At 36.5% G+C, this 7820-nt stretch overlaps 1 long non-coding RNA gene across 2 annotated transcripts; it reads right to left on the reverse strand.

Annotated features, from left to right (window-relative positions):
- Positions 1-5503: 5503 nt before the first annotated feature.
- LOC140328175 (uncharacterized) lies at positions 5504-7617 on the reverse strand. 2 transcript variants are annotated; one of them, XR_011920247.1, is made up of 2 exons: positions 7480-7617; positions 5504-6869 (listed from the first exon to the last, which is right to left on the reverse strand). It is a non-coding gene; the product is annotated as an uncharacterized lncRNA (long non-coding RNA). The 2 variants fall into 2 exon arrangements; XR_011920246.1 differs by having other exon boundaries at positions 7470-7609.
- Between the last annotated feature and the right edge of the window lie 203 nt (positions 7618-7820).

Genomic DNA, 7820 nt, shown 5'->3' on the forward strand with positions numbered 1-7820 from the left:
TCTTCATAATGCAGAAAACAACCAGTACAGTTAATCTTTTCCTAAAGTGGAGCTCCTTCATGTGTCTTGTCAGTTTAGTTGTCATTCTTTCCACGCTTCCCAGTGTTTACCATTCATTTTAAATGTACACTTTCAGTGACCCTGTGAGGTGCTCTACAGATTGTTACTGCTGTGCATTTTAGAGAACATGAATTGGGCCAGTTTATTAAACTTTTATATTTTATATGAGAGGTTTGGCCTCAAACACACTCGTTGCAGAGAGATATTGTCAGGCTGTAGTTAAATTTCGGGGCACTATGCCAAATTTTATTTACAAAAAAAATCCAAAACATGGCAATATCCCAAAATCCAGAATTCTGCCTCACGGGATCAGTGTCATTACAGCATGACACCGAAATGCAAATTTTAGCCACCGGGCTTTCTCTACTGGTAACACAGACATCACCTTGACAACCTGACATTCAGGTTATACAGCCTCTTCACCTGAGCCACCTGGCCTCAGGCTGCAACTTCTCCCTGACACAAGGCAGGCAGAGAGAGAGTAATAATATTTGGTGCATTACTAATTATCACCACTCTATGGCAGCATAACATAACATGGCATGTCACATTTTAAAATAGGATATTTTTTACAGTTTGCTTAACTAGAAATTAACCCAAATATTTGACTCATGGAAGATAAAATACAGCAAATGCTGACACACAATCTCTACAGCAGAAAAGCAAAGTGAGCAAAGCCCTGGCTCGGAACAGACCACATATGTGGGGGGAATGTAGGACTGAGAACAGGCACACTTTTAAAGAACAAATAGAGTTAGAAATAGTCAGAGCTAGGAAAATGCAATAGTCTTGGCATAAGGACAAAACTGCAGATCATAGAAAAACTTTGGTTAGTCTAATTTTGATTACTAGTCCTTGCAGTTCTTTTGAAAACTGCAAAATTTATCTGATATTATTTATATTATTTTGCTTGTGAGTTTTTTTTTTTGCTTTTAATGTGGCTATTTTCATGTAGGGAAATAGTGCTAATGTAAAAAGGTTTTTTATAGAGATGATTAATCCTAACCAATTTTCTGCAATTTGTATGTAAAAAGAAAATAAAAATACAGGCAGATTTATGCTTTAAGTAGCAGTAACCACCATCATTTCTGTTTTCCCTGTTTCTTGGAGCTAATGGGAATGAAAATAGGATACAAAAGCATCTCAGTCCTTGTGTTTTTGTACTATAGTTTTTGTTATAGGAAGGAGCAATAATGACACCCCACGGTTTAGGCAAGGTATGTGAAACGTCCATCAGCTCAGCAGCACCACATAGGTTGCCATAGAAAAATTCCAAAAATTCTAAAAAGTACCAGCAAGCTCAGTTAAGTCTGTTTAGTTTTTTTTCCCCTACAAGGCATTGAGTGAGGGTGTTAACTACATACAGATTAGTGGCATTTGAGTGTTGGTAAGGTTGTTTTAGGTTTTTACTGTTTATTTATTTGGTATTGCAATTTAAGAACTACTTTAATTTTCTAATATTTTCATATCCATTTTTAAGCTACTTATTTTGTATAGGTCTCTTTTACCTTTTGTTTAATTTGTTAAAATGTGCTACTTTTTATTATTGTTAGCCAAAAAGGCAATAATGGCCACATGTGTCCCCGAAGTACAGATTTTAATGTGTGACACTGTAGTATTGTTTATCTTGTTTCTTTTGTTTATTAGTGTGATGTTGTCTTTAAATATTTAACATCCTCTGGGATTTTGGAAATCACCAGTTCATTAAGATCACCATGTGATGCCTTATACATATCTTAAGCCCCTTTTGGTATATGGTAAGTCTTATGGCAATCAAGACTGAATGGGAGCGCAGAGCCTCCTGGCATACTCATCCTGGCAGGCTCTTGGCTGCTTATTCATGCCTGATATTGGGCATGCGCAGAAAGGGCATTTTCTTCAATAATACACAGTGAGATTGGCCCTCCTTTTTTCCCCTTTACAGCGAGCTACGTCACCCCATATTGCACCTGCGCAGGGCAAGATCAGGTGACGTAGCAAGAAGACCGAAAAAGAAGACTGAAGATGGTGGTGACAGTTTTGGCCCCTTAGTACCAACTGAGCATTATTTAAATTCCACACATTGCCTTATAATTACCAATATTTCTGGCAGTAGGGTTGCCTAAAAGGCCCTAAAGCAGTGATTTGCATGGCACACTATCCTAAAATATTATAATATAATAATATGTTTTTTATGTTTCTCCTATTTTGGTGATTTGTGATCGAATACGGCATGTAAAATCTTTAAGAGTAATTCTGTTTTATTTACAAAGCAACATTAAACAGAAGCAAGGACACACATATATCATTTAATGCAGCTTGATGCATTATTTTTTCTGCTCTAAACCTGTTCCAAACACTTCTAAATATTGCATTTTTATGGAGTAAATTATACTATCTTCAGTGTTAATTCTGTCATACACATGTGCAAATCTGTCAGAGATCTCTGCAGGGTTTGCAAATATACAAAAAAAATCTGTCACTTAGACTGCAAATTTGAATTTGAATAAGTTTTTATTCAAGAGATATAAAATTTGACAAAGGGAATACAGAAAACAAACACGGATGAAATATTAACATCGCTTTTACATTATAACACACCTAACATTGTGATACTAAATACTTAAGAAGGACCTTGTGTTCCCACATGTCATGTTTAACAGAGATAAGAGTAAAGATGGAGGGATGAGAAGGGAGTGTGCGGCGGCGGGGATTCCACATCAGAAAGGAAATGATATTGAGGAGCACTACATATGCTCCATGTCCCCTACACACCCGCTAACCCGGAAACAGAGATCAAAAGAGCCCAGGAAACACTGAGCAATCAGATTTTGCAAATTTAAAAAGAGCTTGATTTGATTTTATTTATTTTGCTAATTTGTTCAATACAAAGCCTTTTTTTGTATGGTTGAAGATTAGGTTAGACACTAAAGATGGGAACAAGGTTTAAGGTTAGCCATGTTAGATCAGTGTTTAGGTTTGGCACCAAAAAGGAGGTTAACCTTAAGGTTAGGGACTAGGTAGGAATGAGGCTGAGGTTAAGCAACAGGAAAAGATTTTTCACTGAAAATATTCATTAGCCATTCGTGTTCCTAAGCAAATTTGTTGAGGTTAATTGTTAAGTGAGACAGCAATGCACAGCAGAATGCATCCTAATACACATCCGACTTTCAGTCCTATCCTTTCGGAGACCAGACTGTTATTTATGTGCTACCAGCATCTCTTTCTTTCCTTTGTATTGGACAATGTAGGATAAACTGCACATAGCACAAACAGCTTACACCAGGCCCTGTGGCCCCTGTAGTTATGTACTTGTTTTATTTATGTTTAGTTTTGTTTATTCCTAGACTCTACTGTGCTTTAAAGTGGGTTCAGTGGGTAAAAATCTCCCCACCTGTGGAAGCCAAATAAAAAAAAATGCATTTTTGCTTGCAAATTATAGGATGACAGTATGAAGTGCAAATTGGAAGGTATTCTGCACCTTTAGTAAATCGACCCCTACTGTAACATTAAGATAGGTTTGGGTTTCTTCATTACATTAGAAGGACCCAAACAGCTTTTTGTCAATCGGCACTTAACTGGTGATTTGGGAAAGGATGCTACTTCTGATTTTTTTTTTAAGTTACTAACAGACACCCTTTAAACAGCCTTTAGGGTATGACCAATTGAAAAATGACCACAGACCATTTTCTTTGGTTCTAATTATGGTCAGAACATGGACAGCAAAGACACTTAGGTAGCTGAAAAAAAAATAAGCACTAAGTACAAAGGAAATACAACTTGTAGGCTTGGTGTTAGATACAGAAAAGCAAAAGCCTTTCATGTCTGATTGATTTTGTAGCAGATGACTGAGTCGCTGTTCCAGGTATGTTTAGGGTTTAGGATAATGATTACCAGTGTTTAGATAAAAACATATTTAAAGAAGGGCAAAATGTTTTCATTTTCATAGTATATAAAGCATTAGATGATGGATTTGTGAGCCCACTAAAAAAGTATAACATTTAGGGTTATAATAAGTAATTGCTTGACTTACGTGTCACCAGTAGATTGGTAACGGCAGCAATATTTTTTGTGGAGCAAAAGGAAAAATCTTTCCTGGTAATAGTCTTGTTATGAACTATCAGTTAGTTTACAATAGCGGATTTCTAGTATGTCAACTCAAACTTCCAGTGATGACTTTTTTTATATGGTTCTTGCTCAAACATATGCAGGGTTATTTGGCAAGTGACTATTTCATTTTAAATGTCCTCCATTCTGACAGCTTTGTCCTCCTTAAATATCATGAGGAAAACCAATAAGATGTACTTTATTTGATTCAGTGGACTGAGGAACATTTAATAGGTACTACCTTTGAGGCATTGCAATTATAAGACATCTTGGCCATGCTACTTGCATCTAGATGTACACCATGCTGTACACTAGACATCTGGGTTATGGAAACTAAAAATAATAATATATCTGTCATAGTAATGGAAAACAGAAACTCAAATTGAACAATAAAATCATATAAATGTGCAACTTGAAGAGCAGCTGTGCCCTTAGTTTAGGTCACATCCTTGGCTTCAAATAAATTATTTAGTCAGCAATGACTTTGACTCTCTTGAATAAACTAAAGCACTTCTTTTTTTTCCATGGCACCAACTTTGTTAACTTGTGTGCCAATATTGCTCAATGTGTTGGCATGACCTGGGTTCAACTAACTTTCATCAGTAGGCAATGCAAAAACACTTACGGTCTTATTTAGTAAAACAGTCCGAAGAGCAATGACGGTGTACAAATTGCAGTTTATACCAAAATCAACATGTTGCTGGCATCATATCATTCATCGTTGTTTTGTTTATTACATCAAAATTGGCAGTGCCCAAATGGAGGTCTTTCAGAAGCCTCCTTGGAATTTGATCTGAACCTACTCATTGTATAGTCCACTATTAGCCTGAAAGACAATGCAGCAACAAAAGCTAAAAACATTTTGTCATTTTTTTAATTTTGACACTCAACTTTCTGGTATGATCAGCCCCTGCATGTTTAAACCTTGTCTAGAGGAAAAACATTAAAACATAGAACTGAAAATGACACCAAATTGGTGCAATTAGATTCCAAGGATATAGGAACTACATCTCAGTGAGGGAGTACATATCATTAGAGCCAGATAGTAGGCCCGACATATTAGATTGTGGGCAACATTTCTTCCACAACCCACTGACTTAGATAATTGTACAAGGGGTTTAATATCGGTAGTGGCAGGAGGCAAGGTATTACCAAGGTATGAGTTATAAGACACATGGTAATGAGCACCATAAATTGTTTAATTCACTGTTTACAGAAATAAAAACTAGATAACTAGTTATATATACACTGGTGGGTCTACCTATAAAAAAAGTTTCCACAACCCTCAAATTACAATGAAGATGCATCAGTACAAAAGTAGATTTTGGCAGAGTAATTCAGAGTGTATGATACAACATTTTCTATAATAATTTCTTTATTATTTTCAAAACACAGGAAAAACCCCCACTAAAAACCTATTTCCATACACAAATCCATAAATAAATCCCACATAACATAGCAGTCTATATTGTTTGATATGAAAACTTTTTACTAAGATCACTATAAATCAGTATATTTGATTCAAAGCAAAATTCACAACATGTTTCACAGTACTGCATCTTTGAGGGTTGAGAAGGGATGCACTGAGTAGCATGCATGTTAACGTAAAAGGTGTCTGTTGTTTAACATGGTGCTGCTTTCATTAGTGGCAGCATGTGTACAGAACCAAGATACATGCATGAGAAAGTTCATATCAGTGAAACAGCGGTAATTGCCAACTTATTTGGTCATTGCTGTGATAACTTGCAAGTGGATGGTCTCTGCAAGATCTTACATTTTCCGCCTTACATTTTCAGTGCAACAACACAAAAAGCAATAATAAGTGAAGGAACAATGAATTACCCAAGAGTAGTAAAACATATAACAAATATATTATATACAGACATATTAATATATAATAAAATATATACAATAAATAATTAATAATTAGTGCATTAAAACAGTAGTGAAAACAAACAAAAAACAACTGTTAAGTTACATTTTACAGTTTTGTTATTTTGATTTCTGAAGTATTGGGGTTCAAATTAATAAGATGAAGGATGGGGGAAAGGGGTTGCTGGTAGGTGTTGGGAGACCAGTATATAATGTAGCGTGTACAGTGCTGCGTAATATGTTGGCGCAATATAAATACTGATTATTAAAAATATTAATATTAGTATTGGTTAAAGTGCTGCATCGCCCTTTGCTTACCATAGCAGTAATAATAATTTCAACAGCAAACATGCCTCATATTCATCTGCTTGGCTCAGTTAGGCTATAGTTTGCTGCAAAGCTGTTTTTTTCCTGCTCTACATGCTTTCACTTCAAGGTTTTAAGGCTATCTCTGAAGTCTAGGGCTTTGTACACACGTGCAATAATTGTCGTTTCATGATCTTTCATGATCCTTTCCAGGGACTAACAACTGCACAATGCATGAACGAGTGCTGTACATAGAGCACCATTCTGCTCTATGGAGAGGGGAGGTGGGGAACGACGGAACGGCACCCACTGCGCCCTCTCCCCCTTTACTTACATTACAATCATTCGTCGTCCATCATCCGTGGATCCACCAGGACAGTTTTTCAGACGATGGGCCATGAGTCCTGTACACACGCAAGATTCTCATCCGATATCAGCCCGATATCAGCCCTAAGCCATTGCCACGAGAACCATTGCACTTGTGTACCTAGCCTTAGGAGTGGATTTGAATGTTGATGAGTTTCAGGCATATCACTGGAAGTGCTCTGCAAAAAAAGGAACAAAGTACATATGAATATGCATGTCACCATTTTACTTTATCATTACATACAAACAAGTTGTTGTTTCTATATGGATGGTGATGAATATGAAATCCCAATCTGAACATATAGAATTAAACCAACAAACTACCAAAGCACCAAAAATATGCTTAAACAATGGGACATATTTTTCAGGGACATATTTAAAAGTTACAAAACATGTTTTAATAGAATTAATAAAACATACAAAACAATCTTGAACATTTTGATAATAATACAGCAGACATAGAGTCTGATTTATTAAAGCTCTCCAAGGCTGGATAGGATACACTTTCATCAGTGAACCTGGGTGATGCAGCAAACCTGCAATGGATCCAGTCAAGGATTCAAAACATGTGCTAGCAAATAGAAAACAACTTTGAAGAAATCCACTTCAGGTTTGCTGGATCAACCAGCTTCACTGATAAAAGTGCATCCTCTCCAGCCTTGGAGAGCTTTAACCTCCTGGGCGGTAACCCCGAGTGTGAATGTAACAAAAAGATTCTGGGAGCGGTAAACCTGAGTCACATTCTGGGTAGGTAAACCCATGGAAACAATAGTAAATACCTGTAAGTACCTGATCCGCCGACGTCCCGCATCGTCCTTCGTGTCTTCCGTCTTCCTCCGGCCGGCTTCCTTTTTTTTTTGCCCATTATGAGTTAATTATGGTGGATACTGGAAAAATAGATGTATGTCAGGGGTCATCAAATCCACACAATTCCAGCAAAATTTCATCCACAAAAAACTGTATGTTCCCAGCAACAAGCAAGCCATGGAGGGGATGAACTTTGTATATGTAGCTAATAAAGCTTTTGCTTTACATGACAACATTCTAAAGCCAAAACGAAAAAAAAAAAATCAAAAAGAAAATCAAAATTACTACTAAGTTTCCCTAGGCATGGAGGGTTGTATAAAATG

Source organism: Pyxicephalus adspersus, chromosome 1, assembly GCF_032062135.1.
Source record: "Pyxicephalus adspersus chromosome 1, UCB_Pads_2.0, whole genome shotgun sequence".
NCBI classification, from domain to species: Eukaryota; Metazoa; Chordata; class Amphibia; order Anura; family Pyxicephalidae; genus Pyxicephalus; species Pyxicephalus adspersus.